At 35.9% G+C, this 19,202-nt stretch overlaps 1 protein-coding gene across 1 annotated transcript in view; it reads right to left on the bottom strand.

The window, feature by feature from the left end:
* Positions 1-19,202, bottom strand: part of MAP2 (microtubule associated protein 2) — a 123,809-nt gene that overhangs the window by 77,752 nt on the left and 26,855 nt on the right. Inside the window, 1 exon segment of the mRNA XM_025039439.1 lies at positions 8,767-8,844. The gene's annotated coding sequence lies outside the window, so the exon portion shown is untranslated.

Below are 19,202 nucleotides of genomic sequence, written 5' to 3'. Positions count from 1 at the left end.
TCATATTCCATTCAAATAACACTTTTGCAGTATATCTTTAAGTGATCCATAGATATATGTGTGTATAGGTATATTATAGATGACTGCATGCATATAATATTATATTATCTTATATTACTATATTTTCCAATTTCTCTTGATTTTAAAAGTTTCCTTTAGAATTCCTAGGTTCCCAAAACAAGACTCACTCTAGTTGTGAACATATGCCAAACAAGAATACACGAGCCACAAAAAAGCTTACATATTGCCTCCCAGTAGCAAAAACTTTCTAGCACCACAGCAGTCTGTTTTAGAAAAAGGCCTTTTTGATTGTTTTGGCCCTTTGCTCCTTATTCAGGGTTGATTACTACGGGATCTTTCTTAGAGTTCTGTTCACAATGGTTTTAAATGACTCAAGCTTTGGCACCCCCTCACTAAAGTATTTGCTTTCGTGAATTCTAAATTTCTCTTACAGAGACTACAACTGTCTCAGAATCAAACTGCCTTCTGTAGTAATTACTGAGCACATGGTATGACTGGAGTCCCTGAAATTCATTACAAAAAAGTACAGGGAGTGGGTGAGAAAAAGATTTTAAAAAATTAATCGCAAGAAATTAGCAGGTTCAAGTAAGTCATTGTATTTCTCAGGAAGAAAGATCTGACAGAGACGCTGAGAGGAATCAGTCTCCGGGTTCAGCCATGTTAGATTTTCGCTCATCACCTCTTATTCTTAACACAGGCTGATGCATTAAACGGCCTTTTCTTATATACTTTCAGATGAGGCCAGTTTTACTGAGGTTTACTCATTTTAAATGCTCTCAGATGCTATGAGAACTTAATTAAATTGCTACCTACACTCAACGAGAAAGGATTTTTAACCTTCAAGGAAAAACCATTGATCATATACCTTACTGCAATGCAGTATTTTCACAAAAACCTAAGCATTCTGCAATCACAGAGAGCTAAAACTCTGTGACAGAATTATTTAGCAGATAAGTTGATTTTGTAGAATATTTAGCTGTTAGAATGGCTTTTATTCAACAATGACACGACATTCTATACATATAAAATAATCAGATGCACTGCTACCCTCCACATAAATAGCAACGTTTACCACCATCTGAATAAATAATACAGATGGAACAAATACATATTATGATGTGAGGCCTATATATGATTACTTGTGAGTGCTTCAAAACATCAAAATTCTTTTAAAATCTTTGCAAAAGTGCCAACTCTGGGGTTTTTCTCAATATTTTACCTTTACTGGTTATTTTTCTTTAAAAGGGCACATCCTTCAGTTCAAAATGAGTTTTGATCATCCCAATACATCTTTTTATAACGAATTTTAGAAATTCATCAAAGTACAAATATTCATTTTTTTCCCTAACAAAGCTTTCTACATCTATTAATCAATTGATTCATTTATCAAGAAGTTATTGAAGAAAACTAAGAGCAATAATAGGTACTATGCTTTTAAGCATTATCTTTTTGGATATAAGGCTTATTTCTATAAGGAGAGTTTATAAAAATACCTTATTGTATACTACTGTAAGAATTTAATAAACTAGTATATCGAATACATTCACCATTTTAACGTGATACTGAAATTCGATTCACGGTTTTATCTCTACGATATGATTGGTATCTATTCTGCCAGGGCTTGAAATATTTGATTCAAATGTTCAAATATATTAGTTCTGTAGACAGATTTTGCCTTGGTATAACAGTTTAAACTTGCTAGTAGTTTATCAAAATTTCTTTCTTATTTTTCCTGAGCATATAGCAGGAGTACATTTCCTAATCTCCTTTGCAGCTAGGTGTGCTCGTATGACTCTGCTCTGACCAATGAAATGTGAGCAGAGGTAATATATTCACTTTTAGATTTAGTTCATTTATAATTCTCATGTGCTCCTCCTTGGTCTATGCCCTTCTCCCAGCTGGATGGAGACAATGACAAAGTAAAGCCACAAATGAAAGGATTCGGGATCCTGTGTTGACTGTGAAGAGAACAGACAGCTTCCCAAACCAAGCACTCACCCAGGACTGTTCGATGAGCAAGAAATAAAGTTACAACACATTTCTGGATCTATTTGTTTTAGCAATTAGCCAATCCTAACTAATATGCTTGGTTTGAAGAAAAGTATAATGAAATTTTTTAAAAGGATGAGACTGATAGAAAAAATAGGGTTAAATGAACCAAATGTAAGAAACTATCCCCAATGAACTGCCTGCACAACACACCGACAGCACTTAGAACAGCCCGTGGGTGCTGGAGTGGGAGAAGTGAGAGAGAAAAGAGGAAAGAGCATTTCCCGAAGTATATCTTAAATTACCCTTTTCATGCCCCTTTTCTTTTCTGGTATGGATGGAGCAAAGATGGCTCTGCCTTCAGGTTGGTCCTGCTTTGTACCCAAGACAGATTCTCACTGTCAGAGAATCTTAGGACAGTCTGATGTTTGCCACTGACAAAGTGGAAGCCTATGTTTCCTGAGATAGAAGCTAGAAGTTTTTACACAAAGTCTACTTCCTGTCTCCCCAGTCTGTCTTCATCTTCCCTCAATGTCTTCACCTTTCTTTAGAGGAATAGGTATCCCTCATTTTTATTAATATTAATCTATTTGTTCTTTAACATATCTTTTCCTGCCTCCTCCAAAGCTATGTTTCCTTAAATATCCCTGTGGGGGTTCAGAATGAGCCACCCCAAGATGTACCTCAGTGGTACACAGATTACTTTGAGCTGAAAGCAACTTTAGCTACAGGCTCAAGAGAAACTTCAGCCTCTTCCTTTAACTATCTAGAAGAATTTGAATTAGGTGCCTTGCACATGAGTGATACCTTCTTTTGACACATCGAAAGGGCAAGGCAAACTTCTACCTACTAGACTTCTGTTCTTATCATCCTGCAATGACCCTTTGAAGCCCTCAAGGTACATTACTTCATCTCTAACTCAAGATGCCTCATACCTCAATCCCTTTCTGTCTTTCTGTCTCTGAACCTTTCATGTATGTAGGGTCTCTGACTCTCTCATGTATGGTGGGTTCCCATACATATGTATGTATTAAATTTGGTTATTTTATCTTGCTAATCTGTCTCATGTCTATTTGATTATTAAACGCGCCAGAAGAATCTAGCTGTAGAGAAAAGTTTGTTCTTCTCTGACATCCCCTTGTGGTCTCACAGTGTCAGCTTCTTTCTTCCCTTACTTCCTATTAACATACTCTTTTCTTTTTCTATCCAAAACAAACAACGACACATACAAAAGAAATGACCAAAACAAACAAACAAACAAACAAACAAACAAACAAACAAAAGCTCAGCCACCACCATAAAACCTATTTTATAAATCTGCTACCTAGGGCTATAGTTCTTTCTTTTTTACCTACATAATTCCACATTTATTTACCACTTATGCTTTCAATCATATGTGCTCATTATTTATTATCATTATTAATTATTAACAATTTATTAAATATTGTGTTTCAAAAACAACAACATGGTCTGGATGCATGAATAGGGAAAAGACAAAACTTTTGCCTTTGAGAACTTCACAGAGCTGGGGAAAAAGACAGAGATGGAAATAATTACACACTGAGATGATTTTTCAGTAGTCCAGATATACTTAAAAGGCTATGGAAGCCCCTCTTCCCTCAAAGGCACAATTAATACCATTTTGAGAGGCTGAGGAAGAAAGCTTCAGAGAAGAAATGACATTTGAATTGAACAGACATTGGCTTTTGTAAATCAGACAAGGGGAAGATGGATTATTTAGGCAGGAGTTGCAGAAATAACAAGGCAAAAATAACGTGAGCAAAGCATGGCATACAAAGAGAAATAATTAAGTTGAGGAGGCAACAAATAGCCTGCTGTGGTTAAGCTGAAGGAAAGGCAGTTGAGTAAAAGGGAGGGATTTGAGGCTGTCTAGAAATGGCTGCTTGGAGCCCTGTTTTAAAGGGTCTTTAATGAGTTTGGACTTTTGTATTATGGGAGCATTTTAAATAGCAAATAAAAATGATCTGACATACATGAAAAATCATGTGATGCCAGCATGCAGGGAAGTCAGCTTATAAAAGAGTCAGAGGAAGGCAAACTCATCAAAGGCCATTGGAAGATTCACATAAGTGTATTGGAGGCCTGGGCTGAGGAAGTAAGAGTACTCAGGCCTTGGATTATGAGGTACCTCAGTGACCATAAAACAATTTCCCTTCTTCCATTTAAGCAAAAAGCAGATTTCTATTGGCATTGACTCTGTCCCCACACTAAGAGAAGGTCACTTCAACTGGTCTACTAAATTTTCTGAAGGCAAACATCCAGCAAGATTTGACTCTTAAGACCTCTCACAGTAAGCCTACCTTTTTAAGTGACTTATAATCATGGTGAGTAAAAGAACTAAATGCACAGAAACCATACCTGGACCACCATTTCATTCCAAGTATTAGAAAAAGGTAATGCTCATCAGCACCAAATTCTCGTCTTTTCCTGTTTCCATTTGGCTAACATGTTAAAAGGCAAGACTTAATAACGGCACCCTCCTAACAAGAACTTCAGCCTTTAGAAGCAGGTGGTGCCTACCTCGGCCTACAGAATTGTAGCCCAAACAATCTGCTCGAAACTGCCATGGAGAAATCAGTAGAATGTGCTTCTGACTCAGCCTGTTAAGTAGGAGGACTGTTATTGTTATTTTAACTCCTGCCGGAGTATGTGGGCAACTCTCCCTCTTTCTGTCTCTAGTTAAGCATGAGACATCCCTCTTCCAGAACTCATCCCTGGAATAGGTTCTTGCTCACTAAGAGCCAGAACAGTTTGGGGTCTGGGTATGACTGTCAGCTGATAGTACAGATTAGAACAGGCTTTTATAAAGGGACCATCTGATATCCTAATTTACTAATAGAATTTATTTTTAGAATGTTAAATCAGCCTTTAAAATTATTCACACAGAGTGCCATGGCCAGGGCGAATCCTGATGAGACAGTAATCAGCGTAAGTCAATGTACTTGTTTTTGGAGAGGGTGGTGAAAATACCAGGTTTTCTTTCTCCTTTCCTTAACCGTTGGGGTATTGTGGTCCTACTGTTTGTCTTTCTTTTGCCAAATGTTCTCAACAATGCAAACACTCATCAAGTGCTGCTCCTAAGGAATGTCGTAAAAATAAAACAAAAAAAATTGCCTATTTCATAGAAAATTGTCTTAAGGGATAAACTTTACCTATTTATGAATGATGAAAAGAAATAAACCTATTGTGAAGATAAAGCAAAATCTCAGCAATGCCTGGTTGTGGCAAATCTTATTATTATTTATATAAAAGATTTCATGGAATGAGAAAATTAACATTTTCTGCTCTTTTAAATGGTTTTCTCATTTCTGCCCCACTAATTTGACTATAATTTTTTTCTGTGTTTTTGGAACTATAAATTAACATTCAAGATTATACATCAGTAGAATAAAGTTTTGTCATGATGCTAATGTGCCATGTGTCAAAAACATCCATGAAAGCTCTTTAGCATTCCAGAAGCAGCGTACTCTATTAAGACAAACTGAAGGAATCTTCAACAACCATCACTGATGTGTGTTAAGGACACAGTGTGTGGTGAACATCATTCCATAGAAATCCCTGCATACATATTCAGTCCTTGAACAGGTGTGGGTCTACCAAGGTACTCTAGACATGGTTCAGGGAGTTGCACAGTCTCTGCTCTCAGTGGAAGGAGAAGATGCTGAGATGATGTCAGGCGGTAGAAGAGGCTGGTTTATATAATGCCTTGTGGGCTTTATTCTGACTGTTATGGCCAGCCACTGGTGGATTTTGCAAGAGAATCATATCAATTGGTTAAGAGTCATAAAAGATGACACTATGTGAACAAGAGTCTATAAATGAGCAAGATTGAGGAGGCTACTACAGTAGTCAAGGTGAGAGTGGAGTCCAATGATACAAGTAGAAATAATGAGAAATGATCAGATTCTGGACAGGCATGAGGTTGATACTATATTACCTGCTACAAGGCTTAAGGAAGTTAAATAATATCTCTAATAGGTGGTGAGGCCTGGAAAGCAATGGATTGTCAGGGCTGTTTACTACTCTATAATCTTTATGTCAAAGAGATGCTGGTATTATATGAAGACTCAAGTTTTAGAGAGAAATATGAACATTCGCATTCAGAATTACATGAATTAGGTTTAAAATTTTCAGTTGTAAATTTTACAAATTTTACAGAATTAGTAGTAATATTAGCAAATTATTGCAAAGACTTTGGCATTTACAAACCATTTTCACTCTTATTATCCCATTCAGTTTAATACAATGACATGATTAAATGATTGTAAAGGTAATTACCTGGTACAAATGTCAAGATAACAAAGCAAAATAGAGATACTTAATTAAATAGTCACATTTATGGTATCACTGAATGAATCTCTGTTGTTCCCAATAGCCTGTTTTCTCGCTCTGGGTAGATATTGTGTCTTCTTTGCTTTTCTAATATCGGCCCCCTCAACTCACATAAAAGGATCCAAATAAACATTGGCGGAATGAATTAAACAGCTAATAATGTGTCAAATAGGTCAGGTTTTCCCAATTTTTTTCCCTGGAAGGCAGTATAGCTTTGAAGTTTGAGAGCAATGAGTTTTGACCAGGCTCTGTAATCACTATATGATTTTGAGTAAATTACCTGACATATTTGGGCATGAATTTCCTCATCTGCAAATTTGCAGTGCACTACTGACCTGTAAGGTTCACATAAAATCTTGCATTTACTCATTTTGCCCAGCAAAGTTTAGTTTATCTTTTCTTTCTCTCCCAACTCTGCCCAAGTAGTAATTCACTCTCTTCAGAAAATAAAACAGTTATGAAAAATTCTATGTCTATAAATCTTACTATTGTATATTGACATTTCTTTTACTGTGTTAGAGAACATTTAAAAAAATTTTTTTAAAAAAGTTCTCTTATGATTGTTGAATGGAAGATAAACAATTAACATGGGGCAAACAAGACTGTTTTCTTTTAAGTATCTTTTAATTTCAAAGAAGTATTTACATTGCATTTGGGAATAGTCAGTATTTCATCTATGGGGAAATAAAACAGATTTCAATTATTGTGTTATGGCAAAAGCAGTGAATCATGAGTCCCATTAGGTAACAAGATCCTTACAGTGAATAAATAAATGCTTTTCTAATGAGAAAAAAATGAAACCGACAGAATTGGCATGATATCACATGTAAAGAACTTTGGATTTTTTATACATGAGTTCTAAAGATGCTTTGCTAGCCATGCTTAAACTATTTTAGCATTAAATCTTCAAAATGCTGAAAGCTATTTAGAAGTAATATTAAATAAAACTAAGCACTAGATGACTGAAACATTAAACTGAGTCAAGTTTATGACAGAATGAGTCAACCAGATCTTCTTGTATCAATATAGATGGAGCTCTAAGTATAATGTTAAGTGAAGGCAAGCTGCAAAAGAATATCTCCAGTACGATACCATTTATGTAAACTTTTAAAATGTAAATAATTAAATGGCACACTGTTTCATACACATGTCAAAGTATTAGAACACACATAGGAAAGGTTAGATCATCTTCAGGATTGTGATAACTTTTAGGTCGGAAAGAAAGAAAGCAGGGTGAAATTTTGCTCTTTCTGTGATGGTTTCTTTAGAAAAGATATGAACACCACATGTGGTGATCATTTCATAAGGCATTTAAATATCTAATCGCTAGATGTTGTATACCTGAAACAAACATAATATTGCATGTAAACTATAATTAAAAAATAAATTTACAAAAAAGATTTGAACAAAGCTGAATGCTTATATTAGCAATAATCCATGCAGTTGATACTTAGGTATTTATTATAAATTTTCTATATTTCTTTTAAAAAACTTTACAAATTTTCTTGATTAAATAATAAAGAATAAAAACAGTAAAGCATATATTGCTATGGCCAACTTAAAAATGTATATTCTATATTTCTAATACAAAGAAATTAAATTAAATTGCAGTCTTCATTTCCTAAAAAAAGAAATCATTTACTTGTATTCTTTCTGTAAGAATAAAACTCTGGTTTTACTGTAGGAATTTTGAATTTAAAAATGTAAAATAAAGAAAAATATTCTTTCTGCTTGGAAACAGAGGTGAGTATATACATTCCTTTATTTACTCATGCAACAAGTACAAAGTAACAAATACAAACATTCAGTAAATGTTTGCCTACTCTGGCTCTTTCAGTAAATGCATTACATATTTTTTTCCTCCATAAATTTAGATAGAACCAACTCAAAATATAGGTGACTCTGATTGCAAGACGCTTCTGTCATAACATGAAACTACTCTCACAGTAACAGCAGGGGTTGGTGTCTTTTGCAGCGTCTGCTGCTTCCAGACCCAGGTATACTACCTTGGGTGAAGTCCTGTATCTACTTGCCTCCTCTCTCGCTGTCTCATGCTGTAAAATGGGGATGATCCCTGTATCCACTCACAGGGTTGTTGTAAGGAATAAATGGTTTAATTTATGCATAGTAACTCATGTAGGACCAAGTCTGGCATACAGTAAATGTTGAGAAAATACTATTGGTACTGTTAGCTATAGCAGAGGTGACAGGCCTAGTTCAATCCTCTTTCAAAATTAAGTGCTATTTTAACAATCCTAACTCTATTAACTGTAGAATTCATGTGTATCTCTCCCTTATCAAAATGAATTAATATTTATTTAATATAAAAATTTAAAATATGGTTAACAGTTATTTTTCACAATTGTGGGCATCTCTTTCATTGCACAGAGGATAGGGGCTTACCGAATTAAGGAAGTAGTAAAATGGTAAAGTCCGTTATGTCGTGTTCTCAAAGGATTGATAATAGGTTCTGGCTTCTTTCTGTAAAAAAAAGAAAAAGAATTTAGAAAATTAATAACTTAATCTTTGTACGTTAAGTACATCATGTAAATATATACCAAACTCAACTAGTGTCTTTCTCTAAAACTATAAGATCATGAGATAAATTTCTTGGTGGTTCTTTATAGCCATACATTGAGTATTTACAATTGGCTAGGCATTTTTTCAGGTGTTTGGAATAGAGGAGTGAAAATACTAATTATTGCGTACTTTTTCTTGCTTTTTAGCTTCATTCCAGTGAAGAAGCTACATCAGTATTACATTCAAACAAAACAAATGTTTAATTGTTTAAATTGTTTTCAGCTAATAAATTGGAGGAATTTGTTTCTTTCCCAAGAGAATATATTCCCCCTGGTAACTTGTTAATTATATCCAGCAAGCTTAAAGGACTGGGCCTCTAGCCCAGCCTGTATTGATTCTTCCCAGCACAGAAGAAAGAGGACTTTTTTTAAACAATTAATTAAATTTTCCCTATAGGTATTAAACTTATTTTGACATTCGGAATCACAAAAGTCATTCTGGATTAGGACTTCTGCTTAGAAATCTCACTAGAACAATACAGAATACTTCTTACTAATATGGTACATAGAATTAAACACAATTACTAGAAGGCACTAGGCTTGCTTTGTACCTCAAAGCCATTCAGGTGTAATCATCTTCATCTACAGAGAAGACTACAAAGGGCAAAACATATATAAGTAATTGTCTTTAAATGCAAGGGGCAGAGTTGAGGCCCATTTTGAAGTCTTGCCGTCTTACAACAGGTGTCTAAATCTATGTATCTCCATGAGCTTTCACCAGGGCCTGTCTGATTTCACTCCTGGTGGTGTGGACTCCATCATATTCTCAAGGAGGATGTTGCTTTACAAGAAGGAGCTCTAAGACTCAAACTGTGATAGCTATTAACTCTTTCTCAAGACCCAGTAAGAAACGTAAACTTGGAAAGACAAAAAGCACCTTTCAAAGAACAATGTGTATATGGATATGAGCAGACAAGCATTTGATTCAAAAATAACAAACACTGACTGGCTCAGGTCCTATGCTTTTATATGCATTAGTTTAAGTTTAATCTGTGAGCATTTACACACAATGCACAGCAGAAAACAAAAAAGGCTTAACTTTTTTTAAAAAAAGAAAGAATATTCTGCAGGCAAGAAAAAAGTACAATTCTCTATTTCCTCAAATAATTTGATAGTTATTTTAGGAAAAAAAATTTGACCACCCAGGCCTCTGAACACAGTTTCCCACCCCCGCCCCCGCCCTTTATCCAACTTAGTCATTCTCAAATTTAAAATATATTTATATATGACATTATATATTTATATATAACATATATATTTATATATGACACATATATGTATAGGTGACATGAATATACACAATAAGATTATTTAAAGAATTTGAAGGGTAGTTTGATTAAAAAATATTAAACCTTATAGGTTGATTTTTAAACAAAGATAAAATGGTAGACCAGCTCTGGCCTTGTTCTGATTAAGAGTCTTCGGGTATTTCATCAATGAATGCTGAATAAAATCTCATGCTTTATATTCTCTTTAAAATTCCTTATTTTCCTTAAATACCTTAATGTGCACTTTTTGCACTTCATTGTTTGATTTTCTAGTACACAAGTACCCATGTGTATAAGTGTGCAAGTAAGATTATATATGTGTGCTTGTATCATTTACCCCAGGAAAAATAAGGAAAAAAAGGAATTCTATAAATAGGGGTCAACAAACAATGGGCCACAGACTAGATCCATCCCACTGCTGCCTGTTTTTCTAAATAGTGTTATTGGCACACAAACACATCCATCCATTTCTGTATTGTCTATGGCTGCGTTCATGCTACACTGCCAGAGTTGATAGTTATGATGGAGACTGTATGGCTCTTTTTATATTTATATATGACCCAAATATTTACCATCTGGGTCTTTACAGGAAATATTTACTGACGCTTATTATCAAAAAACATTTCATCATTTGAATGATACTAAAACAATATTTAAAAGATAGTATCCCATCTTTTAGTCTTTCCAAAATTAACTCAAGTTATATATGAATGAAAGTAAAATTCCAGCCTTAAACACTTAAATGCTAATTTCATCCCAACAGAATTAACCAAAGAATGAAATGATAATTAGAAAATTGAAAATACCCAGTACCTATTAGTCATAAAAATCATGCCCTATTTATCCATCGTCCTAACTTTTGTGTTTTTCTTTTGTTATAAAATGGCTTATTTTTTTTCTAAACTTCATTTTATGAGAAAGAAATAAATGACATCTGGGATTTATTTTTAAAAAGCAACTTATGGCCTATTCTATAAGACATATAAAATTGAATGGTCATTTGAAATTAACACAATGTGTTAAAAGTGATAATTTCTATTCCATAAAAAAGGATTTAATTACTTTAACAAAGGTTTTGTTGAGTATTATTTGGCACAGTTTTAGTATCTGATACATTATATAGTGTGGCTGCAACATCCCTAAAACAATATAACAAACATTTATACAGCACTTACTATGTGCCAGACAATGTTCAAAGCACTTTGTATCTATCAATTTATTTATTCTTCCCTATCACATTCCAAGACAGAGGACTATTATTATCTCCACTTTACAGAAGAGACCATCGAGGCCAAGAGTTCAAGTGTCCCTCCCAGCATGACAGAGTTAGAAGGTAGCTAAGCCTTCCAGCCATACACCAACTCTTATAGCTCCTGAGAGTTGCTTTTAGGTTTTCAACTCTGGTTAAAGATAATTTCAAGCATAAATACTCTGTGGCTCTTCTGATAAGTGGTATTTCTCTGATAGCAACTTTGAACTTATTAGAAATATGATGCACATGTTATTCAGGATAGTCAGCCTCTTGAACAAACTGAAATTTATTCATCTGCAATTCTGCCTCTGTCTCTACTCCATTTTTTTCTATCAGATTTCCTGATGCCACTTACCATTGCTGAGAATTGTGATTGACAACACCTGGCAGAGTCCATTAGCTAACAGCTATATTGAAGGGCTAGCCTGCACATGACAGAGAACAGGAGGTGGTGCGCTGGCATCAGGAAGTTGAGTAAATCGATTAATAAGGAACCCAAGATAAACAATTGTTTAGCTATAAACAAAATAAGTTTTATCCTAAGATAAATGGGATGTGCATGCAATGCACTTAGGCTACATATAATACATTTGTCTATTGGCATATTTATGTGCAAGTTATGTGGCACCTAGAGCACTGAGGTTAGAATGATAAGTTCAATGCTTACTTTTAGAATCTTGTGAAGAAAATATTGCCAAGGTATGGGTTTCTCAACTATGTTAAGAACCCGTGTTTCATTAAGCAACAGAATCGAGATAAAATCTTCCTTGGATTGCTAGTCAGGATATACTTTTCATTAACCCTTGAAACACATTCTAGCCTGAGTATCATTTGGTTATTTTTCAAGTTTTGATAAACCTGTCAGATAAACTAAACACTGAGATGCTTGAAGTTGCTGGAATCCTGAATAACTGAAGGCTAAACTTAACCTCACTGGCTAGCATTAGCCTACTCAGTTAGTTCTCAAATAAACAATAAAAACACTGTTCTCCACCTCCTCTACCAATCTGCTTCACGAGATTTTGAACAGTTCATGTAATTCACTGCACTTGTCCACGTTAACAAGATTTCAATGACTGAGAACTGAATTCCCAACACTCTTGGGAAAATATTCACAATCCAAGCAGTCTTTAAATAGGAGAGCAGTGGCCAAAAAAAAATCGTCTAGTCTAACACACTGCTAAACCGTTTCTGCTCCCTAAGAGGTTTACAAACAGTTCGTTATTACTTCTAATTTGTTAGTAGCTAGAAACCATGCTGAACCAAAACCACTGATAGAGAAAGATAAAGATATCCTTCCTTCATTGGGGTTGGCTTTTAGGAGAAAGTTATGTTTCTTGCAAAGCAAACATACTTTAAAATATACATGAAAGAATTAAGGATACTTAACCAAAGGCATGATGAGATTTCCAGTAGCTACTCTGGGGTAGTAGTCATATTCCTTCCTTTTTGAAAAGGGTGCTGAGAAGAAATAATGTTTGGGGAAACCAGCTAAAAACTTATTTTGCTAAATTGTTAACACATGCTGGCTCTGACTGACTAAATCTAAATATATTTAAATATTTTATTTTATAAATGAATTGACTGCAATATAGAGACCCTTGGTTAGTAAGGGGGCACATGTGTCAGTGTCTTTACTTATTTATAGAGTACACTGTTGTTTTCTGCTCAGAATCAGAATATATCTGACTAACAGTTCTCTGCTTGACAGAGAGCCATCTGTTCATTTGTTTCTAATTTTTATACAAATACTAACCGTTTTTAAAATGGTAGAATAAGTGAATGCAGACATACAGGTTTGTGTGGTATAAGGAGAAGGCATTGAGGAAGGGCACAATTAGGCTGCTACAAAACTTACTTAACAATAAAAACTAAATTTCTAGACCGGGCCTCAAAGGCTTCTATACTAAGACTACACCCTACTTTTTCAACTTTATCCCCAACTTTCTACCATCACAAACCCTCACCCCTTCTTTGACGAGTTCTTTTTGTAGACCTATTAATTGCCCTTTTCATTTCAGCTTCATAGTTTTCTTCTCTCTCGCAAAGTCCTCTTCTTTCTCTTTTTCTCCTCTTCTTCTCTCCCTGCCCACCCCTCACCCCCCACTCCACTGCCGTAGGTTCGTCATCTTCTAGTTGAATTGCCCCTCTCTTCTATGTGAAGTCCTCCCCAACAACCTCCAGGAATGTCTCTGTCTACTGGTGTATGGCTCCTGTTTCTATCACTTATTTGGCTGTCATATGAACTACCTTCTATTGTTAATTAAGGATCCCTGAAATTGGAAGAAATTCACGTCCCTGCTTCCCTCCCCTTTTTTCTGCTTTATTTCAATCCTAGAAGCCATTGGTTTTATCTAACATATGAATTCTTTGTTTTTCCCATAGTATTTTGAATTCAAAATGAACACGAATGAAGGATAACAAATATTAAACCATGTAGGAGTATACAACACACTTCAAATGAGGCAGGGACCATTTTCTTTTGTAGTTACTATGCATTCCCTATCTGGTAGCAAGTATTTGAATAACTATTCATCAAATGAATGAAAAAATTGAAGTATGTACTACAGAAAATACAAAAATGTGCTGATGCTTTAATTTTGTGTACATGAACTCCTCTGTTCCAAGCAGGGAAATCTCCTTATCTACCTAACTTACTGTTTCCTGATTTAAAAGTGGTTGGTTAGGAAAGGCTGAATGAATAAATAAATGAAAGAATGATAACAGTTTATTTTTTCTAAACATTCTGATTAGAATTTGATTAAATTAAATCTTTAAAATAACACAAACTTTGGATATGGAAGCTGTGTTGGAGCTCTGGCCTGTCACCTTTTGGCTGTGTAATACTGGGCAGACCTTCTAACTTCTTAGATCCTTAGTTTTATCACCAGTAAAACAGAGATTATTAATGAGATTGCCGTTATAGAGTTGCTGCAAGAATTAAAGTCATTTGTAGAAATGTGCTTTGACAACTGTGGGAAATTGTGATATGTCGGTATCAGTCTTCAAATAGTATTTCTTCATCACTCAGCACTACTCTATAGCCTTGTGAAGAGACTATTAACTTGAGCAGAGTTCATGCCAATATGTGGTTTCTTAGCTTCGACCCTTCGCTTTACTTTTGCTTAGCAGCTAAATGCCTTTTGTAAATTCTGAAGGCATAAGATGTCTTTGAGAAGGATCGTGCCAGAGAAAGACAGCATCTCATTCACTAATAGTGCCTAATTCACCTGCTGGGAACCATCTGTCAACCTGCAGCAGCATACAGAGATTTCACGGTGAAGGCATTTGGCTGACCCTGGAGACAGAGCATCAGGCTATTTTCGAGGGCACCGTGAGCACTCAAATTCCAGCTGTGGTCTAAAGAAGTCACAATTCAGCTGACTGATGATGTTCTTTGCCTGAGCTCCCACTCTCTCTGAAGATGACATTCCTGACTACCGGATATTTGGAAAAGGCATGCATTTAGAAAGGAGGACTCCACCAGAGAGAGGAAAATACACACTGTGCTCCAGTCATCTGACCGGAAAAATAAAATTCTGGCAAATCTACTTTTAGCCTGAAGAGCTAAAAGCAACAGAAGCAGAGGGATTTCATCAGCTCACTGGAGTCTTGGGGAAGAGTTTACAATTAAGGGTGATCTCCAGCAGATTCAGATTCTTCAACTTTTGCTGCATATTGTTTAAGAGGCAAAGCGTGATAACTTAATTAGCACAGTGGGGACTAAGCTGGCACCTCCCCCTCCCCTTTTTGTAATGCTCATTTGAAATATCTGTTCCTCCCCAAGTTATTTTCTTAACAGTGGCAGCCAACATTTTATTACTAAAAAAATTGCCAGTAATGACCCGTTTTAAAAAGTGAAGATTTCTTAATTGAGTGAGAATATTACTTGCTGGCTACAAGGATACATCAAAATAAAAGCTAGTCTTGAAATATATCGGAATCTACTATATTAGCACTCCCAGGTGTTCTGGAAATTCTATAACAATACTCATGCATGCATGATACGATAATTCTCCCATCAGTATCTTAGAAATATTGAGACACACAAGGATGTATCATTAAGATTTCACCAAACAAAAGGGGAGGACTTGGCATAGGGATGCTGGCAACAAGAAGAAAAAAAAAAGTTTGCCTCCCTATAAATAGACAAAGAAGGAGGCAGATGTCTGCTGGGAAGCTCTTTAAAATGTTTTCCCTCTCTTTTATTATTCTGTCGGGGGCCATGCAATTCCCCTTCTTTGTGCTCTTTTCGGAATGGTGTTCTATTATTAAGCTTTATTTAATTGGCTTAGATTTAAGTAGACACCACTGGGAGGAAGGGCGGTGAGAATGCAGGAAGGAGGTGGGCAGAAGTCAACACAGGAGGTGGGGCATGGAGATAGAGCCTGAAGCCAGATATCAGGGAACCCACAGCACTGCCTTTTATCTAAAGCTCCTAGTGGCCACTTAACGTCTATAATCAAGCCACATGTGTCTGATTTACACAAAAACATATGAAAATAAGATTAAGTTTAAGCTAAAAAAAAAACCCAGCAAGTGAGCCAAGGAAGCTGCAAATATTCCAGCTGCTCTAATTACTGTTGTTCTGAAGGAATGTGAGGGCTGCTGACGCCTTGCTTGGGTTCCTCTGGCCTCCCCTGGGACTACATCAGCCACCTTTGGTATTTGCAGGCACAAACGTTTGCTTCAGAGGTAGGGTTTCACCCTCACACTCTCGGAATGGTTTTTAAGCGACTCTCGGCCCATGAACAGTCACCAGTCTTTAAACAGAATTGCTGAGACTTCGAAAATGTGTTATTTTAAAAAATTGTGGCTCCAAGTAATTACATTACAAAAAGTCACATTGAGAGCCTTAGAGTGATCTAACGCCACATGTGGGGCTACTCTCCCCCACTCCCACTGGGTGCCCCCATCTCTCTAATCTTCCCAACACGGCAAAGGCCAACAGCCTGCTCCATGAGTGCCCCCTGCACCTAGGGACTTGCATTATTTCACTTTTGCGGGGGCTTTGACTTTAAGGATTTTAGAAGTACCTTCTTAGTGAAGGAGTACAGATCCCATATAGCAATTTAGTTATTTATAACTTATTTATGATTCTACTTTTGTCATCTCATATCCATCTTATTAATGTAATGCAAAGCTGAGAGTCATTCTGTTAAAAGCAAACTCATACAGCTAAAACAAAGAGGGGTGGGGAATGGTTAAAAGAGACTGGAAGCCATTTGTGACTTTCTTTTGTCTCATGTTTTGGGGGTCTCTATCTAGTTAGCGTGAACTGAATATGTTTCCCTCAGCATTTCAAATCTGCTTCAAGTTCTTAAACTATCACTGGTTCTTTGGAGATTTCCTAGAGAGCATATCAGGAGGATGAGTGCTTGGGGTAACAGAAGGTAATCTTACCAATAGCCTTCAGAAATGCACTGAAAACCATTAAGGTAGTGTTACCATTGGGGTGATTTGAACTACAGTGTCGCCCCAAAGGCATAGGGATGGCGATAATGGTGCAGAAGTGTAGTTAGCATTTTCCTTCAGTTCTTCCTTGTTGACGCAGTGAAGAATCACAGGTCAGTGAGATTTAGAAAAGATTTATTAAAAGTATATTTTAGAAAAACAAGGCATGCCCCAAGGAGGGCCATGGTTTTAGTGAAGAGCTGTAACAACAACCACAACCAGAACCACAACAACTAACCAACCAACAACACCACAGCAACCAACTGACAAACCAGAAGTGGGAATGTCTGCCTTATGTTTGGGCCGTGATGGGTAATTCCAAAGGCATTCCAAGGTGATTGGCACGTGAGGTCATTTTGACTGACACTTGGCTGCTTGCTATATATTCTTTGCCTAGTGCCCATGGGCGTACCCAGAATTCTATTACCAGTGGGGCATTCTCTGAGCAGTCTCTAGGCTGGGCCCCTATTCCTTTGTTCCCCTATCACTCATGTCTGACTAGCTACCTAACAGTAGAGCATAGATTCACGAGATCCTGATATAACTTTAAAATAACACTAAAATCAGGAATACAGATTTCCATTAAACTGTTTGTAAAAAAAAAACCCAAACAACCATATAACTATGCTGCTAGACCAAAATATAAGAACTTTTAACTGTCAGAAGAGAGTTAAAGGCTACTCGTCCTCAAATAAGATTCCCTTAGAAACTTGTTTTTATACAATGTGATGCCTTAAAGAAGCCCACGTGCTATTATCATAAAAGACATCTACCATTCATTTCTCACCGTGTCCTCAAATGCAGTGTTGACTGTGTGTAGTATTGCCTAATAGTCTCTAACGTTTCAGTGTACATATAAATGTCTGTTTAATAGTTCTCTCATTCATTTGACAAATTACTTGCTATGGTTGCCTTCTTGAATAACACAGTCAGATTCCAATGGAGACCACAGGAATACCATTTATGCCATTATGTGGCCGCTGAAAAACTCACAACAGACCCAGGGGAAACTTCTCATTTCCAAATTTCCCAGAGAATTGGTTTTGAGCATTATACAAGTGAACAGTCAATTCTCTTAAATAATTAAAATCCTTTTCCTCAAAAAGAAATAATCTGTGAAGATATTTTGAAAGAAATCATTGTTATTATAATTAAGCCTCCTTAAGCCAAGTTAAATTTTTTAATCTGATGACTTCATAAGTGAAGTGCAAACATTTTTTAAAAAATACAACTAGAGTAATAACTATAAAATGTGTTTTCTGGTCACTCTCAAAATTGCAAGCATTGATTATATTTATTATATTGCCAAAAGGTTTGAACTCTTTTCAAGTAAAAGCCATGTCTGGATATTTTTTAATTGAGCAACTCATCCAGTGAAAGCATTGAATGAAATGAAGCATAATTCAAGTGACATAGCATGCATATCATAAAGCCATCTCTTTTAGGCAAAAGTCTTATAAAAACATGTTTTTTAGAAGCCCAACAGACCTGTCTTCCAACTCCCCTATAGGGTTACACAGAGCTCTTTAATTTTTCTTTTCTTTTTTCTTTTTCCTTTTCTTTTCCTTTCTTTCTCTCTCCCTCTCTCTCTCTCTCTCTCTCTCCTTCTCTCTCTCTTTATGGTAGTGATACATTTCTCTCTCCCTCTCTCTCTCTCATTCTCTCTCTCTTTATGGTAGTGATACACGCACTTAAGTTTTAGGGTCACTTTACATAATGAAATATTTGGTTTTCCTTTATATTCTCTGCTTATTAAATTATAACAGCTAGAAGCATTTTTCTCATATTCACACTATTTCTGCCTATAAAGTGTTACCTCTGGAAGCTTCTTTTAGAAAAGTGTCAGACAGTGTGCTCAGCCAGGGAGGCTCATGTGTTATATTCTGTTCATTAAAAGTCTGTAATTTTGTTGATGACCGTGGATTTCAGTGGATGCTGACTGGGGCTGTTAGACTCATATATAACTCCATTCATTTTCTTTTTTCAGGATACTTCTTACAGTGGGAACTAGTATAGTAGTTACAAGAGGCTGCTTCACAGAGTGAAGAGAAAGGCTTTGGAGCCAGCCAGACCTCTGTATAGCAAGTTATTAAATGTCACTGAGCCATAATTTTTTCATCTATAAATTGATAATATCTACTTCCTATAGAACAATTTTAAGGACTATAGATAGGCTGGAGAAAGTCTCTTACATAGGGTCTGACAGATATTCAGTGTTTGTTACATGGTACTAGTATTATTATATAACTCTACCAATTGGGTAGGTATGGTCTGTCAAAACATTTA

This window comes from Pteropus alecto, unplaced genomic scaffold, assembly GCF_000325575.1.
Source record: "Pteropus alecto unplaced genomic scaffold, ASM32557v1 scaffold3, whole genome shotgun sequence".
In the NCBI taxonomy this organism is placed as follows: domain Eukaryota; kingdom Metazoa; phylum Chordata; class Mammalia; order Chiroptera; family Pteropodidae; genus Pteropus; species Pteropus alecto.
The sequence above is the reverse complement of the archived record's forward strand: the minus strand, read 5'-3'. Positions and strand labels throughout refer to the sequence as shown.